General features: G+C 45.2%; 1 protein-coding gene and 1 long non-coding RNA gene across 3 annotated transcripts in view; one reads left to right on the top strand and one right to left on the bottom strand.

The window, feature by feature from the left end:
• Positions 1 to 27,919, bottom strand: part of ASIC2 (acid sensing ion channel subunit 2) — a 277,373-nt gene that overhangs the window by 43,094 nt on the left and 206,360 nt on the right. The window lies entirely within an intron of this gene.
• On the top strand, positions 770 to 27,902 carry LOC141581825 (uncharacterized). Of its 2 annotated transcripts, XR_012514589.1 has the most exons (3): positions 770 to 1,744; positions 2,482 to 2,611; positions 26,946 to 27,902. It is a non-coding gene; the product is annotated as an uncharacterized LOC141581825 (long non-coding RNA). The 2 variants fall into 2 exon arrangements; XR_012514588.1 differs by lacking the exon at positions 26,946 to 27,902 and having other exon boundaries at positions 2,482 to 8,834.

Below are 27,919 nucleotides of genomic sequence, written 5' to 3'. Positions count from 1 at the left end.
CAGGGGTGATGTTGGGGTGCTTTACTCCTTTCCCAGAACTCCAGGAACACAATGTGGGAGAGTCTGTTGTATCTAACGGAGTTACATTCACAGGTTTCACAAGCCCAAAACAGTGAGAATTCATGGCTATTAGAACTCGGGCAATCCCTCCTTGCCAAATGCCTGGCCCAGGGTGTGTCTGATTTGGCCCTGATGGCTGCATGGGCAGGCATTCCTTGGGTGTCCCCTACTGGGTGCTGGCCACCCAACTCACCGTGACTCCACCCAGCTCACTCTGACTCCACCCAGCTCTCTCTGACTCCACCCAACTCACCCTGACTCCACCCAGCTCACTCTGACTCCACCTAGCTCATCCTGACTCCACCCAAGTCACCCTGACTCCACCCAGCTCACCCTGACGCCACCCAGCTCACTCTGACTCCCTCCAACTCACCCTGACTCCACCTACCTCACTCTGACTCCACCCAACTCACCCTGACTCCACCCAACTCACCCTGACTCCACCTAGCTCACTCTGACTCCACCCAGCTCACCCTGACTCCACTCAACTCACCCTGACTCCACCCAACTCACCCTGACTCCACCTAGCTCACTCTGACTCCACCCAGCTCACCCTGACTCCACTCAACTCACCCTGACTCCACCCAACTCACCCTGACTCCACCCAGCTCACCCTGACCCCACCCAGCTCACCCTGACCCCAACTCACCTTGACTCCACCCAACTCACCCTGACTCCACCCAGCTCACCCTGACCCCACCCAGCTCACCCTGACTCCACCCAACTCACCCTGACTCCAACTCACCTCTTAGCTCAGTTGCCAGCTTTTCCTTTCCTGCTCCAGGACTCCTCGTTCCTCAACTGTCACTTCTGATTACCAAGGGCCTCTGGGGTCAGCCAGCCTTCCCAGAACTTCCTGCTTCCTCATCTGCTTCACATTCCTAGGTTATGGCTGAGTTTTCTGATGAGCCTCTCACATCCTGCCTCTTCCAGGAAAGTTTCCTGACTTGTCCTTCCACTTGTCCTTCCACCCCCATTCTTAACTCCTGTCACACTTCCCATCTGATTACTGGGTGCTGAGTGGACGCAGTCCTGTGCCACCCTTACCTTTCTACCATTGATATCTTTCTATCTGCCCCAGAGGCCACAGAGTCTTTTGGAACAGGGCCTTCCTGGTGGTTCTTTATGACTCCCCACTTCACCTGCTGCAGGACACCCTGGAGGCTCTCACTAAGTGTTTGTCGCATGACCACATAACAGAAGTTGAGGAGGAAATGATCCCTCAGATTAAAGTTCAAATCCGTAACTTGGCCGGCCGGGCCCTGCTTGATCCAGTCCCACCTGCTTCCCAGCTGCTTCTCTTTCCACTTTCTGATCCAGGCTTTCTGCTCTGCAATAGGAATTGCTCACAGATGGCTCTCGCCTCTGTGCCCCTTTTCTTCTTTTTTATTTCTCTCTGTGCCTTTTCTTGGGCTGTTCATGATGTCTGGAATGTCTTTCCTCTCACTTTTCACCCAGCGAGTGCTTACCAGTCCACGAACAGCAGTTTGGCAGCAACTCCTCCAAGCAACCTTCCCTGACCCACCGGGCGCCCCTCCCCTCCCAGCACTCACCACGAGGCATTATTAAAAGCAGCTTGTGTGTTGGCTGGCCTCCTCCACCAGAGGCCAAGTGTTCTTGTGAGCTCCTGACGGTGGGACCACATGGTAAGCGCCTATGAGTTCTCAGGCTGGGCAGCTGCTTGGTAAGTATTTGTTGAATTATGGAGGGATGCATGCATGGGTTGGGGAATAGATGGTGGGCCCTGGGGAGTCCTGCTGGGGCTGGAAAGAAGACACAGGAAGATGGAAAATGCAGACATAAAGTTAACGTCCAGAGGCAGAGATGAGCAGCCAGGACTAGACTGGGTATCTGGGATCCAGTGAGGTGGTGGGCTTTCCAGATGAGGGTCAAGGAGGACCATGGTTCCAAGGGTGAGGCCCAGGAAGGAGAGGGGCAGAGTGAGGGAGGTGCCATAAGGTCAGTAAGGGGGGTGAAGGTACTGGAGGTGTTTCTCTGGTCCAGTTCCAATTCCGCCCCACCTCTGGCTCTTAAAGGACCCATATGTGCCTATATCCTCACAGTCTTCCTCCACATTTCCGCTCCCAACAAACTGCTCCTCACTATGCATGCAAGCACAAAATGAAACGGAGACCCCACGTGGGTTCTTAGTGATAGTGAATTAGTCTCCCGCTGAGTGTCTTAGCAAACAGGTGTGTGTGTGTGTGTGTGTGTGTGTGCACATGTGTTTGGTGGAGGAGAGTGAACCATTGTTGTACTTCTCAAATATTAATGTGCAGGAGTCATGGCAGGACCCTGTTAAAGTGCAGGTTCTAATTCATGAGGTTTGGGGTGGGGCATGAGACTGCATTTCTGACAAGCTGGTGTTGCTGATGTGCTGATCCACGAATAACACTGAAAACAAATGCCTCTCATTTATAGAATTTGATCAATGGACTCTGAAGATAAAGGCGGTCTGGACTGAAAGCCACAGAGTCATGGGATCATGGAATTCCAGGAATGTTTGAGTTGGAAGGGACCACATTTCATCAAATCTAAGACGCTAATCTTGGTAAGAGGCACCACTATTCTGCATACCACTAAGAAAAAAATACCCTGACAATTAATGGTAAGAGATCATCCATTGTAAGACACATCTCAATTCAGAGATGTTAAAATATGTGACTTAGAATGGATGGAATTTGATGTAATCCCCCACCCCGCACTTCTCCGGGTCTGTTTGGCTGACAAGAGGCTGAATCAGCACTGCCTGCAATTTCATTTCCCGAGAGGCCTGAGAAAGTGCTTGGAGAACATCACCAGGCCGGGGTGAAGGAGGAGGTTTCTCTGTCACCACCAGACTGCTGCACGTTCCCCTAGGTTCCCAGCTCAGTCCTGCACTCCAGGCTGAACCCCGTGGAGAAGATTCCTTTCCGTCCCTTGGAAGCTCTTTTCTTCCTTCTTTTTCTTTTGTGGAGGCAGGGTCTTGCTCTGCCAGTCAGGCTGGAGTGCAGGGGCATGATCATGTCTCACTGTAATCTCAAACTCCTGGGCTTAAGCGATCCTTCCTTTGGCAGTGTATTTCTACTAAGAAACCTCAAGTCCAGGGCTTGGTGTCTGATTTTTATATTCAGGACATCCTTTCTTTTTTATTCAGGAAATTCGTAAGTTAAATTGAATCCCAGATGGCACCGTTTGAGCCTTTCTGCCCTTGGCTTCTCTTCACGGGAATCATAAGAAAAGCAACTACGCCGTGTTTTCTCAGTCTTGTCTCCTCCGTGATAAATGGTGGAATTAATTGAATAGCTGAGCCGGATCGCCCAGGGCGGTGGTTCTCAACTGCACTCTACATGAGAATCACCTGGGAATACTTTTATAAACCACAGATGCCCTGGACTCACCCCTAAGATTAGAATTCAGTTGTTCTGGCATGGGGTCCAAGTATTAGTATTTTTCAAAAACTCCCTAGAGGATTCTCATCCTGGAGTTGAGACCTATTCATCTAGTCCAACCTATTTGACAGGTGGGAAAAATGAGATCCAGAAAGACCAAGTGATTTGCCTCTGGTCACGCAGCTGCCTGCAGAGGTGGGGCTAGGCTCCAGTTCTCTGGGTTATCTGTGGATTCCTCATTTAAAAACCCAACCAGCCCACTCCACTGAGCATTTGCTGCAGCCACAGGTGGACATACCAACACACCCAAAGACACGCAACTGAGTGTGTGTGTATGAGATTCACTCCGTATTGGAAACTCTAGGCAATCAACAGTAGAACTTAGAAGTGGATTGAAGTGAAAGTGTCCAAATTAAAAATGGACATGCTTGAGGCCGTTTGTCCGATCATCATCCCTGACAGTGTGGGGTGGGGGGAAGATAGCCCCTTCCCAGACACCCCCTCCCTGACCCAGTAGGGTTCAGCCTTCTTTAGGGAATGGGCACATGTTGAGTCATGTTGGGTCTCTCTGTGAACCCTCTCCAAGCTCCTCATGCCCTGATGTCAGAGAGCCTGACGAGCCTGCTGTCACGTGCTGAGTGTTCAGGGCCGGTGGACTAAGATGTTCTACAAAGTTTACCGACCAATGAATGAATGGCTCACCAGGAATCGACACAGTTCCCGTCTGGGATTGCTCTTGGGAAGAAATTAATGGGCAGAGTAGGCTATTAAATTATGTAGCAATGTAATACCCCATTAAACTTGTGTCTTTAAGCAGGTGAGCTGCTGTCATCAGAAGGCGCTGAGCACATTTTCAGCTCTTCTCTAGCCACCCAGGGTTTCCTTCTGAAGCCAGAGAGAGCCTCACATATGCTGTTACTTGCTTCAGCTCCCAAAGCTACTGATCATCTGTTGAGAGGCCCAGGCCACTTTGTACTTTGGCCTCTCTAGATTTTGAACTTGCTTATTTATTTAATTCTACAACATGAACAGGCCCAGTGTGAATGGTGTGTGTGTGTGTGTGTGTGTGTGTGTGTGTGTGTGGTATGTGTGTGTGTTTAAGGAGGTGGGAAGGGAGTGGAAGCCATGGCAAAGAGGAGCTAAATTAGGGCCGTCCGCTGTAAAATTAGGGCTCTGGGCACTGAATGCAAGAGGATCTGCATTACAGGGAGGCTTGTTAAAACACAGATTCCTGGGCCTCACCTTGAGAGAGTCCCATGCAGTTGATGTGGGGTAAGGTCCAGGAATGCATTTAACCTGCTTCTCGGCTGCCTCTAACACACACTAGAGTTGGAGTACAACTAGCTTAGGAAAACTTCATTCTACACTTCATATTTCAAATATTAGTGTGGTAAGGGGCAGTGTGAAATAACCCCCTCCGGACCTCCATACCTGAACTATAAATCAAGGGGAAGGACTTGATGATCTTTAGGTCTCTTCCAGCTCTATATGCTTGTCATTTCTCTAACTGTCCAGGGAGGTGGACATGAGCATGATGGCTAGAAGCCAATGAAAGAGTTTTAAGACGCTGGATAACATCTTAGCAGGGCTGGCTTTGTTGTAATGACTGACTGCCAAACTCCAGAGTCTTCCCAGGTTTTTTTGGGCAGAGGAACTGCCCTTTCTGGAACAGCCCTCCAGAGAATGGACGAAAGAGCATTTCCAAGCAGAACCCCAGTGGTTGTTGGTTGAACCGCATGGAATGGTTCTGGTTGTGGCCTTGCCTCCAGGGCTGACCTCCAGGGTAGGGAATTCTGGAGAGGAGGTATGGCCGAGGTCCTCAGTGGTTAAGTCAGCCCAGTCATATAGTTATAGGCCAGCCCAGCTCCAGAGGCCATCAGAGTCAGCACACTCCTACTGGCATTAGAGGTGGGGCATTTGGAAGGACACAGAGGACTGGAGCTGAACCTGCACAGATTCAGAATGAAGTGAGGTATGCCTTACTTTACAAATTCGAGTTTCCCCATAAAAGTTAAGCATACATCTTTTTAATACATTGATGTAAGTCTATTTTCAAGGAACTACATATTAAAAAAAAAAAACACTTAGAAAAGCTATGTATGCCAGATGCCCTCTGTACAGCCATGAAAGTCCTTGTACCATGGAACGGTAATTAACAAGGAAATTAATTTTGACCAGGAGATCATAGAATGACTGAACTTTTACAAAGCATTTTCATATATGCAAGCTTATTTATCCTGATAATAACCCCTGGGAGATAGGTAAGGCAGGCTGGTAAACTGAGGCAGAGCTCTTTGATGACAGACCTGAAGTTGGAACTTGGGCCTCCTTTGTCAGTGCTCAGAGGCGACGCAGACTGGAAAAGGATGGGAGATTTGTTTGGGAAGAGTAAATTTCCATGGATGGTTATTTTTAGCAAGCAAACTCTTAGAGTAATTGAAAACACCTTTACTTCATTAATGTACATGCAATTTTTTACCACTGCTTTTTCTCCCTTCTGAGAAGTGAAAACAAAACAAAACAAAACAAAAACCCGAAAACCAAAAAACAACTATAAACACCAAACCTCTTTTTGCTTCTTATCACTTCCCTTTGACGGAGTTCAGCTCGTAATACAATTCTACTTCTGGCAGGCCCTGGTTTTTCTTGTCTGTGGCTGTCAGTCGTCCAGTAACTATCTATCTTCCTTTCAGCCTCTACTCTCTCTTGCCTTTTTTACATGAAAATCTTTGGGAAAATACATTTGGCACTATTTTTTCTTCAAGAACCTTGCAAATGCTCATTGCCTCTGATGCAGTCATCTCACCCCTCCAGAAACTAGCCTAACGAAAGAATTAAAATTAGCCTAAGAAAATAATCTCAAAGCTCTATGCACAAAGATGTTCAGCAGAATATTATTTATAATAGCAAAAACAGATAAAGTGATTCAAGTGTTCAGCAACAGAGGGATGATAAATAAATTACATGTCTGTTTGATAGAAACATTATGCCATCGTTAAAATGATGGACACAGAGAGTATGTTAGATCAAGGAAATGACACTTTCAACATGATGTTGAGTGGGGATGGGCACCTGCTTATCCTGTATGCTTATGGCTGTAAAAAAACCAAACCCCAAAAACCAAACTCACAAAACTACATGCAGAAAAAGAGAACTGAAAAAACGATTTTGAAGTATTAAACTCAGGATGTCTTTTGGTGGTTCACATTTTATTCTTTCTACTTTTCTGTGTTTTCCAAGTTTACAGTCATGCACATGTGGAGCTTCTGAAATGGAAATAGGATATGTTCTTTGCACAGTACTATGAGAAATGATTAAGAATATGGCGTTAGAGAGAGGCTTGGGTTTGAAGTAGAGCCTGGTCACTTAGAAGGCTTGTGGCTTGGGGCAGGTCATTAAGTCCTATCATTGTCCGTTTCCTCAGCTGGAAAATGGGGATGCATCACACTTAATAGGCAGGTTTTTTTTTTTTTTTTTTTTTTTTCTGAGGGGGTGTTTAATTTACTCAAGTTAATGGCACATAGTAGGGGCTCTGTATTTATCGAAAATGATTGAACATATTTATTTTTTGAGACAGAGTCTTGCTCTGTCACCTAGGCTGGAGTGCAGTGGTGCAGTCATAGCTAACTACAGCCTCGAACTCCTGGGTGCAAGTGATCCTCCCACCTCAGTGTCCTGAGTGGTTGGAACTACAGGTACATGTCACCAACCCCAGCTCTTTTTTTGAGAAATGGGGTCTCACTATGATGTTCAGGCTGTCATCAAACTCCCGAGCTCAAGCAATCCTCCCACCTCAGCCTCTCAAATAGCTGGGACTACAGGCACACACCGCCACATCTGGCTCATTTTTATTTTTTAATTTATTGTAGAGTTGGGGGTCTTGCTATGTCACCAAGGCTGGCCTCGAACTCCTGGCCTCAAGCCATTCTCCTGCCTTGGCCTCCCAAATAATTGAATTCTTATTACTCAAATAATATATGGAGTTAGATAGGGAAGACAACTTTCATTCTCAACTTTCACTCACTCATCCATGTGTATTTATTAAGAAGCAGAGGTAAGGAAATGTATCATTAACATTAGCCTCAAGAGACGTAACAAACTGAGGAGAGAAAATAGGAAATTGAAGAAAAGCCAGGCATATAATTGACACAATAAAAGTGGAGTAAAATGGAAAACGATCTATATGTCCGATTTTTAAAGTTTTTTTTTCCTATTTATCCTTCATAGCAGCCCTTTGAAATTGGAATGATTTCTATTCCACTTTGACGGATGAGGCCTGAAAAGTCAAGGCCCTCGTACGAGATCACGCAGTGATAAAGAAAGGCAGGGCTGGGCTTTTGTCTCAGGCCAGCAGGATGTGAACACCACACATCAAGCTGCCTCCCAGCCTACAACAGAAAGGCTCTCTTTGACCAGGTGCTTCCCACCATGGCAGGACACCTGGGCCACATTACCTATCAGGATTTCCTCTGCGGCAGTGTGGACCCATCTCCTGTGAGTCCTTTCCCTGTGGGAGCAGATGTCTTTTCATTTGGGGGAAGGCAATGGCTTCATTGATCAGGGGCAGTAAAGAACTTCCAGAATTGGGGACTTGGTAGTGAGCCCTGCGGGCTGGAGAGAACAACTTGGAACATGTCTGGGTGAAGACTTTTAAAAACTGTAGTACCTGGGAAAAGAATGGTTGTCTCTGAGTAGCTGGCAGTTGGCGAGGTTCTGGATCCCATGACCCATCTAATACTTATTCAGCAGATGTTTAGTAGGGCTTTGGGGACCACCCAAGTTGGTGCTAGGCTTAGGCTGGAGGGTAAAGGATGGCCTTCTGGACCACTTAAAAAGACAAGACACATACACATTGAAGATTTTTGGCCAAAAACTCAGCATCATGGAACCAGGATCAGGAAAGAGGAAACTTGGCAGGGTCCTCCCTTTCCATCAGATTCGATGCCTTCACTGTACAGATGAACAAATTGAAAATCTGAAGAGGAAAACTGACTTTACCAAGGCCACACAACCATGTTAATCAGCTGTTGGTTCAGATAAAGTAAATCAGGACAGGTTTTTGGAGGTGAGCCACTTGCTACACCTGGAAACCATGGCTTAGAGCTGTGAAGCACAATAATTCATTCAACAAACATTTTCTAGGTGCTTTCTGGGGCCAGGTCCTCTGTTGGACTCTGAGGATATAAAGGTGAGGAAAATGAAAGATGCCCTCAAGGTGCCCCAGTGTGGTCGGGGGGCAGAGATACAAAGAGATGGGTAATTACAGGGCAGTAAGTGCTCTCTTGGCAACAGGCAGGAGCCTGAGGAGTCTGGGAGGTACACCTGGGGTTGTAAAATGATGGATGATTACCAAACAGGCCGGTAGGAAGGGCATTGCTGGCAGTGGGAACATCACAGGCAAAAGACCGAATTCTTGAGGAGCATGGCTCTACGGGTCACTGACAAGTACTTATAATGGCTGAAATAGAGTTCTTGCAGATAAATAATGGGGCCAACTCCTGGAACGGCCAAGCCTAGGCAAGGGCTGGAAGATGGGGATTCTGCTTTCAAGGAAGGATTAGAATCCTGGAGTCAAGAGACATCTGTGGATGAATAACTTGTGTACCGAGGGCCACAGACAAAGTTGATTCAGAGGAAAAGATCTCTGTGAGCCTCTGAGAAGGCTTACTGGAGGGAGTGGCATGGAAGGAAGGGTTGGGTTTATATAGGAGTAGCTAGAGGAGATGGGAACACGGAAGAAAGTGTTGAGTTTGTATATGAGGAGCTAGAGGAGATGGAATTCTGAGAAAGAGAAAAGGACAGGCAAGGTTCAGACAGGAACCTGTGGGGCACACTGAGTAGCTCTATTTGACAGAGCATCACATCAAATATGAAACTGGATCACAGGAGGCCTTGAACTTTGCCTTCAAGAAATCACACTTTATTCTTTACAGTTCAGCCACTTCAGTAGGGAGCCACCAAGGTGTCTAAGTGAGGGTGGAGCGGATTTAGGGATGGATGCCTGTAAAGTCTGAATTTCCAGAATGTCTCAATTGCCTGAAATATACCTGAACGCCCATCAGAGTAGGGAGAAGCAGAAACTTTATAAAGTTAAAAAGGAAGAGAAGTGAATCCTCATGGTTAATGAGAGGATGGGGGTGGGCTGAGATGAAGCTAATTGCTCCTTCAAAGCCAATTTACCCTGGCTGTTGGGAATGACTTCTTTAATGCATCATCAAGCAACCTTTTTTGAGTAGTCCGGAACCCCTGCAGAGCAGCCTGGGCTCAAAGCAAGGGGAGGATTAACTAGGTGTATTTGCTGCATGGGGCCCTGGAGAGAGAGGGCTCCGTGCAAGACCTTGTCTCTGACTGGGGGAGCCAGTACTGAGAGGAGGTAAAACAAAGACCCTTGCCACTCAGACAACCCAGGGAGTGCAAGGGCAGGGGCAAACTGGGTAAGTAAGATCCCTCTGTGGGTTTCTGGGTGACTGAACTTGGGGGGTGGGAGGGTGGAATTATTAGAGGGATGCAGGCCTATGCTGACCAATAATTTCAGTTTTAGAATTGGAAGTCTCACTTCCCCTAAAGACCCTCAGTCATGGTCAAGCCAGGATGGTTGGTCACTATAGAGGCAACACCCAGAGGCAATAGAAAATAGGTGACTGTGAATTTAAGCAGTTGCAAGTCAGCATCCATCCCTAAATTGGTAAATATATTGGCATACAGTTATTTATAATTTTCTTATTTTGCTCTTATATCACATGGAGTCTGTGCTGTGTCGCCTCTCTCACTTTTAATGATAACTTGTGCTTTTTCTTTTTCTGATTGTTCTGGTTAGAGGTTTATCAATTTTATTAATATAAAACAAATCTTTTGGCGTCCTTGTTTTTCTCTCGTTTTTCTATTTCATTGATTTCTGCTGTAATCATCATCATTTCCTTGTGGTGCTTAGTGTTGGTTCAATTTGCTCTTTTTTTTTTTAGTTTTTTTTAACATGGAAGCTGAGGTCATTAAGACTTTTCTTCTTTTCCTAATATAGGTGTTTAATTCTATAAATTTACCTCTTGGCATTGTGCTAGTGGCATCTCATAAAGTTTTATATGATAGGTTTTCATTTAACCATTTCAAAATTCTTTTTAATTTCACTTTTGATTTCTTCTTTCACTCATGGACTATTTAGAAGTGTGTTATTTTGCTTCTGAATATGGGAAGATTTTCCAGCTGTCTTTCTGTTATCGATCTAATTTAATTTTGTTATGATCACAGGACATACTTTCTATTAATCCTTTTAAATGTATTGAGGCTTTATGGCCCAGAATACGGTCTATTTTGGTAAGCGTTCTGTGTGTACTTGTAAAGAATATGTGTTTTGCTACTATTCTATGGAGTGTTGTATAAATGCTCATTGGGTCAACTTGGTTGAGAGTGTTGTTCAAATCTTCTGTATCCTTGCTGGTTTTCTGTCTGCTTGTCCTATCAATTATTGAGAGCGAGGTTTTGAAGTCTCCAACCATAATTGTGGATGTTGATTTTTTTGTTGCAGTTCTATCAGTTTTTGCTTCTGTAGTTTGAAATTCTGCAATTAGGTAGATAAATGTTTAGGTTTGCTATGTCTTCTTGGTGACTTCACCTTTTAATCATTATGAAATGACCTTCTTTATCCCCGGTGATGTTATTTGTTGGGAAGCATACTTTGTCTGATACTAGTATAGCCATTTCAACTTTTTTTGAATCAGTGTAAGTATGGTATATATGTGTCCATCCTTTTAAAAAAATGTTATTTGTATCTTAAATTTAAGATACATTTTTTCTGGGTAACCAGCACATAGTTGGAACTTTGTTTTTTTTATCCAGTTTGGCAATTTCTTAAATTACTGTGCTTAAACCATTTGCATTAAATGTGATTATTGATGTTTTAGATTTAAGCCTATTATATTGTTATATGTATCCTACTAGTCCCACTTGTTCTCTTTCCTCCCTTCCATCATTTTCTGCCTCCTACAGGAGCAAATGAAGACAAAATATTTTTGGATTAAAGTTGGACATTTTTGCGATTTCATGTATACCCTCTGTTGGATTATAAGCCAAAACATTACAGTTGCTCTTATAGTGGTTTTTGTAGTGTTTATAGTATAAATCTTTAACTTACCATAGTCTACCTTCAAATATAGCACTTCATGTGGAATAGAAGAATTTGCCAATGATATTCTTCCATTTTTCCCATCTAGGCCTTTATGCTGTTGCCTTCATTTATTTTACTTATACATATGTTATAAAGTTTATAATATGTTGTTATTATTTAAGCATTCAAACATCTTTTAAGTAAATGTAAGTAACAAGAAAAATATATTTACCATTGTACTTACAGGTTGGTACAAAAGTAACCACAGCTTTTACCATTACTTTTAATGGCAAAAACTACAATTAATACAATTTCTGGTGCTCCTCATTCCTTTTGTGTGAACCCATATTTCCATCCGATGTCATTTTCCTTTTCCTTGAAGAAAGGTATCCTGGAGTAGAGATCTGCTGGTGATGGATATGCTGGATTAAGAATCCACTGGCTCTCCAGCTTCTGTATGTCTGAAAAAGCCTTACTTTGCTTAATTTTTGGAGATGTTTTCACTAGGTATACATTTCTAGATTGACAGCTTTTTTTTTTTCCTTCTTGCAGTAATTGACAGATGTTGCTCCACTGTCTTCTCCTTTCCTTTGTTTCTGGTGAGAAATCTACTGTCATCCTTATCTTTATTCCTCTGTAGGTAATGAGTTAGTTTTCTCTGGCTGCTTTTAACATCTTTTATCACTGGCTTTGAGCCAGTGGTATGGTTTTGCCATAGTTTTCTTCATGCTTTTTTGTGTTCAGAGTTCTTTGAGCTTTTTTTGATATGTGGATTTATAGTTTTCATCAAATTTGGAAAGGATTTGGCCATCCTTTTATAAAATTTTTCTTTCTGCCCTCCCACCAGCCCCACGCTTCTTGAAAGACTCTAAAAACCGATATGTTAGGTCCCTGAAAGTTGTCTCACTGTTACCTGATATTCTTCATTTAAAAAATCTTCTTTTTCTATTTCATTTCTATTTCCTCAAGTTAACTAATCTTTTCCTCTGCAATGTTTAATTTGCTGTTAATCTAATCCAGTGTATTTTTAAAATCAAAGCCATTGTAGTTTTTAATCTCTAGAAGTTCAACTTGGATTTTTATCAAAAGTATTCCATGTCTATCCTTTGAACTTATGGGATTTAGCTATACATGTTTTAACATCCTTGTTGGCAATTTCTAACGTGTGTTAGTTCTGGGTTATTTTAATTGATCACTTTTCTCATCATAGGTCATATTTTCCTGCTTCTTTGCATGCCTGGTAATATTTGATTGGATGCCAGACATTATGAATTCTAACATATTGGGTACTGAATTTTTTATATCCCTGTAAATATTCTTGAGCTTTGTTCTGGAACACATTTAAGTTACTTGGAAATAGTTTGACCCATTTGGGTTTTGCTTGAAGATTTGTTAGGCAAAACAAAGCAGCTTTTAGTTTAGGGCTAATTATTTCCTTTTACTGATGCAAGGCCCTTGCGGATACTTTACCCAGTGTTCCATGACTTATGAGGGTTTGCAGTTTGACTAGTAGGAATAGGCACTATTCCCAGCTCTGTGTGAGTGCTGCTGGGGACTGCTTCCTCTCATCTTCTCAAATCATTCTTTCCCTGGTTTGGGGTTGTTTTCTCACATGACTACAGGAATATGCTGATTTCTCAAGGAGGATTCTTCGGCTCTCTGGAGTCCTGTCTCTGTAAAAGTCCTCTCCTCTCTGTTTCTCTGTCCTGTGAAGTCTAGTTGGCTCAGTCTTTCTGGACTTATAGCTCTGTGTCCTTGATTCAGGGAGTCACTGGGCTCCACCTGGGTCCCCCTCCCTGTGCAGGGCTGGAAAGTTTCTCAAGGGCATAAGCCAGGGCAATCATAGTGCTCATCTTTGCTTGTTTCTCATCTCTCTCAGGTCACCATCCCTTGTTGCCTAATATTCAATGTCTTGAAAATTGTTTTTCATGTATTTTGTTTTTGTTGTTACTGTTGAGGGTAAATCCACAAGCTGAACCTACATCTTGGCTGGAAGCAGAAGTCAGAGTCTCCACTGCCATCACTGGTCCAGGCCATCTCAACAACAGGCTAACTTTAATACTAATAACGATAATACTAAATGCCACTCCCAAGTAAAGAGTAGATCTGTGTCAGGTAGCCCATCTCTATTATGTGTCATTCATTGCCTCTCCATCCAGAAAAGAGTGACGCGGCTACTTCACAATTGAAGTACTTTCATAGCTATTGCCAAATCTGATTCTCTCAATAGCCAGGTGAGGTACGTAGGCAGGCATTAGGCCATCTGACAGGGAAAGAGTTTGTTTTAATGTCCTCCATCTCAATGTGAAATATCAAAGAGTTACAGTGATCTACTCATGGCTACCTAAACAGTGAATGGGAATCAGAACTATGACCAGGGCTTTCTGTTCTCAACTCTAGGGCTGGATTTGCTGCGTCCTTTCTCCTGCAGCAGGCAGGAGCCTTAGCTTTCACTCCTGATCAGTGATGAGACATTCATTTCCCCACCTGGAAGAAGGAGGATGAATAATCCAGTCCCCCTGCTAGAAAACACATGAGGAAGTGATGCAACAATAAATGCCATCCCAGGCGAGCCTCTGTGCTGCCTGGATTCACAGCATGCAGGGCACAATGCTGCGTTTTTCTGGCAGTTGCCATGGCGTGCGGACAAAATGTGAGCGTGTTTCCTCGCAAAACTTCAACAGTGACTCACCCTCGTTTCTACCGGGATCAATTGAAGAAGCTGGGAGTGGGAAGGGAGGGAATAGCCAGGAGCAAAATCAGGACACAGATAACAGCAATGTTTGCTACCTATCAGGAATTGGGTTGCTAACACAAAAAGGTTTCTCAAAAGCTTGGAAAGTAAAACAACAGCCATTACATTAGAAGAGAAGTTAGCATTAGAAAAAGATGGGTAGCTCTGAAATGAATGCCCTTTAATCAAGGGTGTCATTTCTTCTTGGTTACCACATGGAGTGGTCAGAAGGCTCTGGTCCCTTTGTTGGGCTGCAAGCTCAGAAGCAGCACTGGGTATTGGAAAGAACACAGGCTTTGGAAGCGGTAAGGTCTGGATCTGAGTTGTATCTCTCCCTTACCTAGCCTTAGTTTCCTCATCTGTAAGATGGGCACAGGGAAGCCTGTCTTGCGAGGTGGCCATGGTGAGGCAGCCTGGCTAAAGGAGCCGGTGCACAGTGCTCATTCATTGCCACCTCTCTGGGGATCCTGAGAGACTAAGAACGGGGAACAGTGGGGTTGATGATGGTAGCTCCGCTCAGTGGACTGTGACGGAATGCGAAGACTCATTTACAGAGACCTCCACGTGGCAGGAGAAGATGCTTGTGGGGAACAATGTTGAGGAACAAATGGAGAAAAGAATACCAAAGTCCCATGGAAAAACCGGGCTGGACGTGCTTATCGGAAGCTGCCCCACCCAGGACCCTACTGAGAGGGCCCAGCTGCTGTGGGCTGTGGGTAAGGGGAGGTTTGAGGAAGCGGAAACTTGTGTAAGCAGGGTTAGAAGGCCCTGCCAACAGAGGGACAGAGAGGGGAGTGGGGAGAGGGAACAAGGGGGAGGGACTTGCACACAGAGAGTAGGAGAGAGGACGACAGAGAGAACAGCTCCTTGGCTCAGTCTCAGTACCAGCAGGTGTGTGTGTTTGCTTTCCAGTGAGCCCTTCCCAGCCTTCAGGAACCATTGCCCTTGGCTGGCATTAGCCCCCGAGGCTCTCTGCTCCTTGTATCCTCAGGAGCCTTAACTGAGGCAAAAACAGAGTGTACACAGAGAAAATTGCAAGGAAAGATAGGAAAATCATAACCATTACTTTGAATAGATGGAGTGCTATGGGTTATGGTTTTCTATTTTCCTGTTCTCTCCCTGCCATTTAGCCACGTATTAAAATCTTCAAGGGAAAACAAAATGAAAGCATGGCCCACAGTCTCCGGAGCTGCCACTGCCCGCCCTCCCTTCTGTGTGGGCCCCACCCCTTGTCATGCTCTCTCCCTGCGCCTTTTTTGGAGGTGCCCGGTGCCTTTGCTGGTTGCAGGTCTGCGTGGTCCTCCTCCCTTTCCCTAGGCTTGGTAATTTCCACTTCCATTTGCTGACCTGACCTTCCTTCCCCAGCACCTGGGGTTCCTTGAAGCATCTGCCCAGGAGGAGGCCTTTGGGCTCCATGTCAATGTCCCTCTATCTCTGAGTTCTCAGAGCCTGCCTTGTTCTCCTGGGCACAATAAAAGCAGAACACCTGAGGGCAACTGCAGGCAGAATTGCTCAACGGTTAGAGCCCAGGTGTTGGTGTCAAGCCGATTCCAGTTCCAGGCTGCAGCATTTTCTAGTTGTGTGCCCTTGAGCAGGTTTCTTAACCTCTCGGGGCTCCAGTTTTATTTTCTGTAAGACGGTTTCCAGTCATTTCCACCTAATTAGATTTGGGAGGCACACCTGAGAGACTGGGTATGCTGCATTTAGGAAGGTTCTGGACTTTACAGAAAAGAATTTCAGGGAATCATAGCAGTTATGATGGTGAGCATGGTGGCTTCACTCAGTGAACTGTGATGCACTGTGAAGACTGATGTTACAGAGGCTTCCTCATGACAGGTCCGATACCCGTTATGATTCCTTGAAAGTCTTCCACAGAGTGAGGTCACCTCCACTGCCATGGCCCCTCTGAGCCTCTGGGAGGTGATATTACGGTTTGGCTGTGTCCCCACCCAAACTTCATCTTGAATTGTAGCTCCCGTAATTCCCGAGTGATGTGGGAGGGACCCGGTGGGAGGTAATTGAATCATGGGAGTGGTTTCCTCCATACCGTTCTCATGGTAGCGAGTAAGTCTCATGAAATCTGATGGTTTTATAAAGGGTTTTCCTTTCCGCTTGGTTTTCATTCTCTCTTGCCTCTTGCCATGTCAGATGTGCCTTTCGCCTTCCGTCATGATTGTGAGGCCTCCCTGGCCACGTGGAACTGTGAGTCCATCAGACCTCTTTTTCTTTATAAATTACCCAGTATCGGGTATGTCTTTATCAGCAGTGTGAAAACAGACTAATACAGGTGGGAAGTCCTGCTTGTCCTCCTCCTAACTGAGGTTCTGAACATGGCTAAGCGCAGATTCCTCTCCCCACCCTGCTGTCAGTAAGCACCAGAAACGCATTCAGCAAAGGGGTGAGACAGTCTTCATGATCCCCCCTGCAGGTCACAGAAGCAGCTGCCTCAGTGATGAGGCTGTTTTTGTGCTTGACATTAGGGCAGCCCTGGCTGGGCTTCTCCTTCTGCTGGCTCCCATCAGAGATTTTTTTTGGGAGGTTTGGGGGCTCACTTCAATTCCACAAACACCATCTGAGCCCCTACACTGTCTTGAGCACTGGGACTGGTGCTGGGCATGGATGGGAGTAAGTCTCAGTCCCAGAGACAGACACAGAACAAGCAAAGGCGTGGACGTGAAGGACCCATTGTCTTTATAGTGGAGAAGGGAGATGTGAAACTTCCTAAAATCCAGAGCGGGACATCCCAGTGGTGCAGTCCAGAAACTGAAGACATTGAGTAGGGAAGGGGAGAATGTGATTTTACGAGCTAAGGAACAGTTAAAAAACAGCTGTCAATCTAATGCAGCTAATCAATCCAATTCAAATTAATTGAATCTCCTCTAATCCACGGAGCTAATTAAATCCATCCTATGTGGATGGAGGAGTAGCATTGTGACTGGCACTGCTAGAACCTATGCTCTGCCCTCTTCAATGGGGAACTGTGGTCTCTAACCCCAGGTAATTAAAAAAAAATCTAACTTCAAAAACAGAGAAAAATCTTTCAAACTTTGCTTATGGTACAGTTCCTTGAAAGCCTTTTCTATGAAGTCCAGAACCTTTCTAAATGTAGCATATGCAGTATTTCAGGTATGTCTCCCAAATCTAATTAGGTGGAAATGACTGGAAAACATTTTTGGTTGCTTTTCCAAAAAGGGAAGCTTCTGAGCCATCGGCCTCTTGCTATGTCCCTGCAAGTGCTGGGAGCAGAAGTAGGGGCAGGTGGAAGCTATCCATGAAGGAAGGTATTACAGGGGCAGTCCAGGGAGGAGGCTTTCCCTGGCTACATGGAGCAGGCCCAACCCCTCCTCCTTTATGTGAGGCTGTCTTTTAGAAGCTGGGTCCAAATCATAAAACATTGTTGTAAATAACTGCATTATACACATCCTTAAAAATTGCACAATATATGAATACATAAATTCATACTTATACATGTGCCAGGGATCCAGTAAAAGTGAAGTATCTTCCTTCACACTCATGGTGTTCTCTTCCTCTGAGCAGTTCTCAGTATGGTAGGCACCACGCTAGACTTTTTCTGTGTGCTGATATGCACACATGTGCACTTATAAATATGTAATTTAGGGTGTGCATACTTTTCATGCAAACAGAATCATGTTGTATGTATTATTCTGCAACTTGCCTTTTTCACCTAACAATATGTCTTAGAAATTTTCCCCAAGGGATCGCCAAATCTTTCTTACCCCGTTTAATTGTTGCAGGGGGTGGGGGGAATGCACAGGCATTTTTCCTCCTCAATTTAATTATCCTTCTATTGATGAACATTCAAGTTACATCTACACTTCTGCTCATACAAACAGTGCTGCAGGAAAGATCTCTATCTGTGTTGCTTGATGTACACGAATGTGTATTTCTTCAAGGCAGATTCTGAGAAGTAAAACTGCCAGGTTGAAGGGAACGCATGCTTTTTTACTTTATGGATGTGTGCTACATCCTCGCCCATCTCCCCAGCCCAGAGGCTCTACCAGTTTACATTGTCCTCGACAGCTGCCCCAGCTGCCCTCTATAAGAGATGGGTGGCTTCTTTGCTGAGATGCAGCTCCCCTTCTGCTTGTCCCCTCTGTGGTCCCCTTGGCTTTCCTACAGACCTTAGCCCAAGGCCGTCTTCCTGTCCTTTGTCACCCAAACACATCAAAGGCCCCATTTTAAGGACTCTGAGTGCTATCTCAAAACACATAGCGCATAAATCGGGGAGTGATGGACTCTCATTTCAGAGTGATTTCTTCTTCCACAAGAAGATCTGCTTCAGGGTTTGGAGCAATCAATGAACCAATATTGATTATGCCTGCCATTTATTCATTCATTGGTTTACAGTGTTAGGCATGTGTGAGCTGCTGCAGAACACTTGCCTTCAAAGGGCATTCTCTCATTGGGTGGAGCAAGACATATAAATACCTTGTGTTATTAGCTAAATTTATATTAATAGACAGTTGACTGCTATTAAAACATTTTAATTACTCAAGGTGGGGGGGGGGAGAGAGAGAGAGAGAGAGAGAGAGAGAGAGGAGAGAGAGAGAGAAAGATCTCAGCAGGGCAGGTGAGGGACCAGAGGTGTTCCGGGGATGCGGCAGTCTAACAGATAAGCACTATGATTTAACAGATAAGCACTATGATTTAGTAGCCCACAGAGAATGATTACTGGGGCTGTCCAGCCCGTTTGTCGCAACATAAACAAATGCATGGACTTCTCCAGCTGTGAAGGCTGGGCAATAGTTGTTTTCAAGCATGAAGGAGGAGGAGAGAACAGGAAAGAGATGCCTTTTTCAGGCTCCTCCTTCTCTTACCCTTGCCAAGGGAGTGTGGCAGTCAGTAAGACTGTTCATATTCAGTCATTCATTATAGTTGATATTTCTAAAAGACGTGTTGGTGATTCTTTAAACTTCAAAGTTGCCAAGAAAAAAGACACAACAGCTTTTAGCCTATGCATGGAAGTGTCCTCTATAGGCCATTTCCCCCGCTTTAAAGAAAAAGTCAGAAACCAAGACCACACTGTGTGGAGTTCAGGCAGTGAGCTGCCCGTGAGTTGAAAGATAATGTGGCACTGGGCCGCAGGACCCAACCAAGGCATGGTCTGACTTATTAACTTGTCTCCTGAGTAAGATAAAGTAGGTGAGTCAATAGACATTAGAGTTCCTTTCCTCTTCCTGGGTCCAAGGAGGAAATAAGCCACTGAGAGATAAGCAGCCAGCTTCTGATGGCAGATCCAGTGCAGAGCCGGTGCAGGAGCAGCTGATTCTCCCCGGCGATGCTAGTGAGAGTGGGCACCACCAAGGGTCTGCTCCGTGGACCTAGGCTGGGGCTGCCATGCCAGCACCATTTCTAGCTTATCCTTTCTTCCATGAGTCTCAATAAAAAGACTTGTTTTTTAGTTCCTAGTGTTAAAAGAGTATTTAAGTTATACCAAATCTGAAGGGTAAGCAGAACTTAAATGGACTGTAAGCCCTCAGAAATCATTGCACAATATGTCATCCATCCATCCATCCATCTAAGAATTGTAAGACCTAATCTTTTCCCTTAAGAAGTTTACAGTATACTGGGGGCATATTACCAGACAAATAATAGCTCTTTTATTTGATTGATTGATTGTAGAAATGGTGTCTTGCTATGTTGCCCAGGCTGGTCTCCAACTCCTCATCCTCCCTCGTCAGCTTCCCAGAGTGCTGGGATTACAAGCATGAGCCACCATACCCAGCCAGCTATAGCTCTTACTCCATGATTGATTGATTGATTGATTGGCTGCCTCTCCTGCTGGCCTGTAAGCTCTGAGAAGAACCAGGTTAGTCTTGTCCACTGGTAACCTAACACCTAACAGTGCCTGGCACACAGTAGGTGATCAATAAATGTCAATATGAGATGATCAGGGAGTGGGGCAGGAAGGAGGCTCAGGGCCTATGTAGGGCAGTGTGTAGATGAGAGGGGGCTGTGTGCTGGAGGGCAGTGAGACATAACCATTGGGGACGCTGATGGCAGGAACCAGGAGGTAGAATTTGGGCTTTATTCCATGGGTTGGGAAAGACATTAATGGGTCTCAAGCAGGCTGTGACATGATAAAGTCCTCTCTCTCACATTTATTTTTTCATTCATTTCATTCAATACAATTTATTGAACATCATCTATATGTAAGGCACCACGTAAAATGCTGAAACATAAAGAACAGAAGTATGATGGAATCACATCCCCAAAGAGTTCCCAGTCTGGCGGGGGAGACAGATAAGTAAACAGATGGTTCTAATGTGTACATTTTATGCTAGAGATTTCCACGTAATACTCTGGTATGGCCTGCGTTTGCACTGAATCTTGGAGGAAGGACACATACAAGTGAGGTGATGAAAGGGTGGGAAGGGTGTTGCTGGCAGAGGGAGTGAGGAGACAGCATGTGAGCCTGGGAGGAGGGCTCTGTTTAATATCGCCGGGGCGTTGTGTGGGAGGCTAGGGGAGTAGAGTGAAAGGCCACTGCAAAGGGAGGTAGGAGCCAGACTGGGGAGGTCTGAGAAGAGATTCTTGGACTTCATCCTGTGGTTCATGAGGGAGGGAGATGAGCAGGGCTGTAGTTTAGAATGGTCACGTTGATGCAGAGAATGGGTTGGGGAGGGGACAGAGTGAGCACTGTGGAGGCCAGTGGGGCAGCTGTTGTTCTTATCTGGGTAAAAAAAACATAAGGAGCTGAACTAAAGTAGTGTCTGAGGTGGGGGATAGTAGCAGCTAGCATCAGTTGGGCACTCACTGTATGCCAGCGGCTCTATGGGTATTACATGTATGAACGCACTTAGTCATCCGGTCACCCTCTGATGTAGGAACCATCATTATCCCCATTTTGCAGATGAAGAGAATGAGGTACAAGGTTCCACAGCTAGCAAATGGGGATTTGCACTCCAGCCATTTACAGAATTTTGAATCTAGGGGAGCATCAATTATAAGGTGCAGGTGTGGGGACAGGGAGAGGATGAATTGAGTTCTGACCTTTGATTTGGGAGGTCCATGGGACTCCAAGAGAGGAGTTCTGCAGCCCGTGGAATGTTAGGTTTGGAGCTCAAGAAAGAGGTCCGCGGGGCGGTGGCAGTCTGGGAATTATGGGAAAGGATACTGTAGCCTGGAAGACAACAATACAGCCACCTGGAGAGCCACTTGGTAAGGGATGGCAGGGGAGAAATGCTTACTAAGGGGGCCAAGGCACAGTGGGCAGGGAGGCGAGAGGAAGCCTGGCAGGAGTGAAGAGGTGTGTCTCAGGGAGGGCGTGGTCCACAGTCCACATGCTGCTGAGGAGCCAAGTGGGATAAAGACTGAGGCATGTCCCTGTCAACAAAGGCTGGGTTTAGCCAAGCAGACCTCTTGGGCAACTTTGACACAGAACTAAGTTTCAGTGGAGTGCTGGAGGCGGGCTGGCAGGAAAAAGGGGAATGAAGAAGCAGGGATAAGCAAGTACTGCAGGCCCCCCTTATCCATGGGATACGTTCCAAGACCCCAGTGGATGCCTGAAACTGCAGATAGTACCCAACCCTTTATGTATCATTTTTTTTTCCTATACATACATACATACCTCTGATAAAGTTTAATTTATAAATTAGGCACAGTAAGAGATAAACAAAAATAACAACAAAATAGAACAATTATAACAATATGCCCGGCATCATGACCCTTGCTCCTCAGAGCCATGATTAAGTAACATAAGGGTGACTTGAACATAAGCACTGCCATACCTTGATGGTAAATCTGATCACTGAGATGACTTCTAAGTGACCAGCAGGCAGGCAGTGTACGTATGCAGCGTGGATATGCTAGACAAAGGGCTGATTCACGTCCTGGGTGGGATGAAGAGGGATCCTGCGAGATTACATCATACCACTCAGAATGGTGCACAACAGAAAATGTATTATTTCTGGAATTTTCCATGTCATATTTTCAGGCTGCAGTTGACTGTGGGTAGCTGACACTGGGGACTGACTAGATCAGGAGTCCCCAAACTACGGCCCCACGGGCCGCATGCATCCCCCTGAGGCCATTTATCCGGCCCCTGCCGCACTTCAGGAAGGGGCACCTCTTTCACTGGTGGTCAGTGAGAGGAGCACAGTATGTGGCGGCCCTCCAACAGTCTGAGGGACAGTGAACTGGCCCCCTGTGTAAAAAGTCTGGGGACACCTGGACTAGATAGAGTTCTTGGTTACTCTTTGTTAGGAAGGCAAGGAGAGGAAAAGTCTATAAGGTGGTGGGGAGGTAAGATAAAGAATAATTTTATTCCCTCCTAAGACTGGAGTATATTTTTAAGGGATTCAGTTTTGGGTTTCCCAAACAGAGCCAAGCACAATACCTAGCTCATCCTAGCCAATCAGCAATTCTTTTAAGAATCCTTCTCATTCCTCTCCTATCCTCTGCCGTCAACTACAGCTTGAGAAAATCAAGCCCATGTTGTGCAGCAAAAAATGGTGAAAACTTGACTCTTGGCAAAATTGTCTGGGGACCTGAAGATATTTCTATCTTAGAGGCTGAGTGGCAACAAGTGATTAAGTAGCTAAGCTAGTGGATGCTTAATTGATTCTTATTCTTGGGCTATTCGTGGGAAACAGTGTACCCTGTTGATGGCGAAGGCAATGTCTACACAGCGAGCCATCTCACCTCCTGGCACCTCTCCAGTGTTTTGATGGGGTGGAAATGGATGCTTCCATATTTATGTGGCTCCAGCTTTGGCCATTTGGAAGTCACTAAAGGCATGTGTAATAAATTCTCTCTTCTGCCTTGAAAAAAAAAAAAAAAAAAAAAAAAAACCAACTGGGCAAGCTTCCATTTCTAATGGGGCCTGTGAAGCATGGATATTAAGGACCATGGATCTGGCTGTCAGATTGACAAATGAGTCTTCCCTTTTGAAAGGCACTTAGGAAGTTATATTTGGAAGCTTGAGAGGAGTTGTCGAAAGCAGGCAGTGGGCATCCCACCAAGCTGCTGGGCCTTTTTATTTAGGGGTGCGGTGAGGGATACTGTTTCTTCTTGTGAGCCATGGTGGGATTCCCTCCAAGTGGTGGAAATGTGGCCAGCTTACACCAAAGGCAGAGGCTTAGGCTTCTGCAAGAGCCAACTGGTCCTGCCAAAGACGTAACTAGGGCTGGCAAGACCTAAATATTCTTATTTGCCTTTATTATAGTCTAAACAGGCTAGAAAGGCAGCAGTTAGATGCAAGGTGTTGTGTGACGTTAGGTATCTTCAGGGCACTTTAGATACAGCTTAAGTGAGCAAACAATATAAAGTCTAGGTTGTGGAATGAAACCCTTCTTGTTCCTGATGGTTTCCAGCTGGTAGTAAAAGAGGATCTTGGTGAGAGTGGGCTGCCTGTGAGGTGTGATGTCCAACTCTGGCTCCTCAAGGTGTTTCTGAGGCTGTCAAATATAAACCCAGGGCCATGTTTTCCAGGAATTTCCTGAACAATGAGGTTCATGGGCCAACTGATTGCCCAGAATCTCCAGATTCATTCCCAAGACCCCCAGGAAGTACAAGCAAGGTGGCTGGATAAATATTTGATGAAGACATGAATCAACACTTAGAAAACAAGAATCACCACCAGGCTCTTTGAAGAGAGGGTGGGAGATGATCAAAGCCTTCTGATATCAAATCATGACTTGGAAGGCCAGGCATGGTGGCTCACACCTATAATCTCAGCATTTTGGGAGGCAGAGGTGGGTGGATCACTTGAGGCCAGGAGTTCAAGACCAGTCTGGCCAAAGTGGCGAAACCGTGTCTCTACCGAAAATACAAAAATTAGCTGGGTGTGGTGGCACAAGCCTGTAATGCCAGCTACTCCAGAGGCTGAGGCATGAGATTTGCTTGAACTCTTGAGCCAAGATCGCGCCACTGCACTCCAGCCTAGGCAACAGGGCGAGACTGTCTCCAAAAATCTATCAATCATGATTTGGAATCCCACCAGCATTAGCAATCACCTTAGATTAGGAGCAAAGAGTCTGATTGGTGATGTCAACATTGAAGACAGCTTGGTGCTGTCCCCATACTGCATGGATATCCCAGCTTTGCACTTCCACATGTATTTACTCACTCCTTTAATTTTCCCTGAATTCCAGAATTCTGTGCTGACTCTCTCATCTGTTCATCCACGCTTATCTACACAGATGGCTTCCAGATCTATACTCCTAGCCCTGACCCCTTTCATGAGCTTTTGCTTTGATTAGGGTGTCTAAGCCAGAAACGATACAAATATAACATCCATCACAGCCTGGCTTCACAGCCTTAGGGAGGAGAGCCCTCAGCGCAACTCTTTAATGGGACATTTGGCAGAGGTGAGTTGGGGAGGCAGAGGGGAGCATTAGAGTATGACACTGGATTGATCATCCATTTGTTCTTCCAATAACTCGCATTTATGGAGCTTATCTATAAGCCTGGCACTGGGGCCACAGAATCCAAAAGACACAATCCTTCCCCTCAGAGAGCTCCCAGTCTTTAAGAGACAAGGGTTAAGAGAGGTGAAAGAAGGCAGCTCTGGAGAGGTAGGTGTCAGGAGCAGTGATCCACGCGAAGTAAGCCCACACGGGGAATGTTGTCTCCTTAGGAGTGTGATAAAAGTGCTAAATCCCCCACTTCATTCTGTGAGTGCTCCAAGACAGGGACCAGGTCTTGCTTATCTTAATTTTCCCAGCACGTTCGGTGCTCAGGGAATATTTGCTGAGGGAATAAATGAATGTACAAAATGTTGTATGGAGCAGCTAACTATTCCTTCCTTGGAAGGTGGCAGGATAAGGCAGCAAAGGTCTTTTTAAAGGCCATGACTTTTGGATGGTATCTGGAAGTGTGAATAAGCCTTTGCCAGGTAGATGAGGCAAGGAAGGGCAGAGGGAACAGAGGGAACACATTCACAGAGGCAGCCATCAAAGAGCACGGGGTGTTTGGTGGACGTTTCTGCATCATTGGGATGTAGGGTCCATGCTAGTCAACCACAGGCAGATGAGGAGGCTGAAGAGGTGAGCAGGGGCCAGGCTGGGCAGAGACTCCAGAGCCATTCTAAGGGGTTTAGATTTTTGTGAGTTACAGAAAGCCCTGGAATGTAAGTGTGTTAAGCTGGGTAGTGCTGTAACCACTGTGGATGTGGGTTGACGAAGGGGCACTACCAGGTAGGGTGGCCAGAGCCTCTCTTCTAGAGTTTTAGGCTACTCCACCCCAGCTCCCGCTTCTCACTAACAGGAGCCCAGGTTCTGCCTCCCAGAGCGGGGGAGGGCATTTATCTCACATCCTTGTCCTAATTTACCGTATAAGCATCCCATGCCAGCTGGCAGAGCAGGCAGTGGGTGCAGAACTGCTATCAGCCAAACTTTCTAGTGATCCCTGTGTCCTTGAGTGAGCAGGGGCAGGGACTCTCAGGCGGTGAATGCTAGAGGCTATTTGAGGTCATCTCATCAAATCCTCTCATTTTACAGATAAGAAAACTGAGTCCCAGAGAAGGCAGCAATCTATCCAAAGTCTCATGATACAGCAGGACTAGGATCCAGGGCTCTGGGCTCCCAGGCAGATTTGTTCTCCACAGTACCGAGTAGCCTTATTTCTTTGGGCTTATGATAGGAAAAGACCAGCCTGCCAGCCAGTCCCTCCCTGGATTAGCTCCCTGGGTGCTCTCTCTAGAGAGTCTTCCTGACTTACGGCCATGCAGTGTGGCAGAGCAGAAAGAGCATGGGTGTGGGAATCTGGTAGATTTGGGCTTGAAGTCCAACTTTTCTGCTCCCCTAGCTATGCAACCTTGAACAAGTTACTTAACCATGAAGTTTTGTCATCTATAAAGTGGAGATAGCCATACTTCCCTTGCAGGGTTGTTGTGGGAGATATGGGATACTGCACCTCAAGTGTCTCTACGGTATAATGCCTGGCAGGTAGCTTGTGCTTTTTTGGCAGGAACTGTTGTTATTCTTCTACTGCTCCCCGGGTTCTATTTCTGCTTCCAGCATATTATCCTGCTGCCTGTCTCTGGTGGTGGTGGTGGTCCTGGGATTGTGCAGGGGCTTCCACAGCAACTGAGCTAGCCAGGGCACTTCTCAAGGTTGTCTAGGAAGGCAGTCAAGGCATACCTTGGCTTATTTGTGTTTAGGGCAAATGTGGGTTAAGAAAGCAATCTTTGGACTAGGTTGTAGCCCAAGAGTATATTCTTTAGGACAATAAAATAAATTTAAAAAGTTTGGAAAAGTGGTGTGTGTGTGTAATTGTGCACAGGTGGGATAATTTTCACCATGCAAAAAGACTTTCCCATTTATACAAAGATTTAAGGTAGGATTCCTTTAAGTCACTAGTTTCTCTTAGGGCTCTTACTCTGGAGTAAATTTTACTAGCATGATTCACACCAACCTTCCAGGAAAGGGCCTTCTGCTTCCGAATGTCTTATCACCCCTTTTCTTCCTGAAACTTCTCCTTAAACTTTGAGTCAAAGCAGTGGAATCTTGGATTGATAGCAACATAGCTGTCATATTTTATTGATATACCATATACTATAAGATGTGCCATGATTGTATATATCACCAAGAAAGAGAAACAAACACTGCTTACACTGCTTATTGTAATTTTAAGATTCAATTGATTGTAAAACAAATCCTTATTTCAGAAATGTTAAAATGTTAACAAAAACATGACTCTTTTTTTTTTGAGACAGAGTTTCGCTTTTGTTGCCCAGGCTGGAGTGCAATGGCACGATCTTGGCTCACCGCAATGTCCGTCTCCTGGGTTCAAGTGATTCTCCTGCCTCAGCCTCCTGAGTAGCTGGGATGACAGGTATGTGCCACCACAGCCAACTAATTTTATATTTTTAGTAGAGACAGGGTTTCTCCACATTGGTCAGGCTGGTCTCGAACTCCTGATCTCAGGTGATCTGCCTGCCTCAGTCTCCCAAAGTGTTTGGGTTACAGGCGTGAACCACCATGCTTGGCCAAAAATATGCCTCTTAACAACCAATGAAATGAAGTGTTTGACGACCAGGATCAACTGGAGAGGTCTGCATACTCGTGGAATGAATGCATACAGCTGGGACTAAATCCTCCAAATATACTTGCCTTAACATATTCTTTCTTTTGTTAAAGAAACTGCCAATCTACAGGCTCTGTGAGAACAGAGACTAGATCTCTTTTGTTTACCACTGTATCTCCACCACTTCACTCATAGTAGGTATTCAGCAAATATTTGCTGTAAGAATAAATAGAACAAAGCCATAATATGAAAGAGATGGAAAGCCCAGAAAAGAAAATAAATCATTCATAATTCCCCCACTGTGGGTATTTTGGCTGATTTCCTTCAACTCTTATTTCCTATGAATATGCTCTTTTATATACATGTAAATATAATGTATTATTAGATTTAGCTCTGGGATGTGTTTTTGTATTTCTCTACTAATATAAATGCAATGATGAAATGAGATGATGCGGAAATGCTTTGAAGACTGTAAAATGTTTAACAAATATCTTATTAGTTATAATAATCATGAAAATATAGACATGAATGGGGCTGATTTTCTGAGAATACACTTCAAAGCTAACAGCGAATTTGCCCTCAGAAGCTGGGAATATGTTCTGTTTCCTCATCCTGCTCACCATGGGGAGTCCTTCTGTTTCATATTGGGAAGGAAAAGAGAGA

The sequence above is a fragment of the Saimiri boliviensis genome, chromosome 17 (assembly GCF_048565385.1).
Source record: "Saimiri boliviensis isolate mSaiBol1 chromosome 17, mSaiBol1.pri, whole genome shotgun sequence".
Lineage (NCBI taxonomy): Eukaryota > Metazoa > Chordata > Mammalia > Primates > Cebidae > Saimiri > Saimiri boliviensis.
The sequence above is the reverse complement of the archived record's forward strand: the minus strand, read 5'-3'. Positions and strand labels throughout refer to the sequence as shown.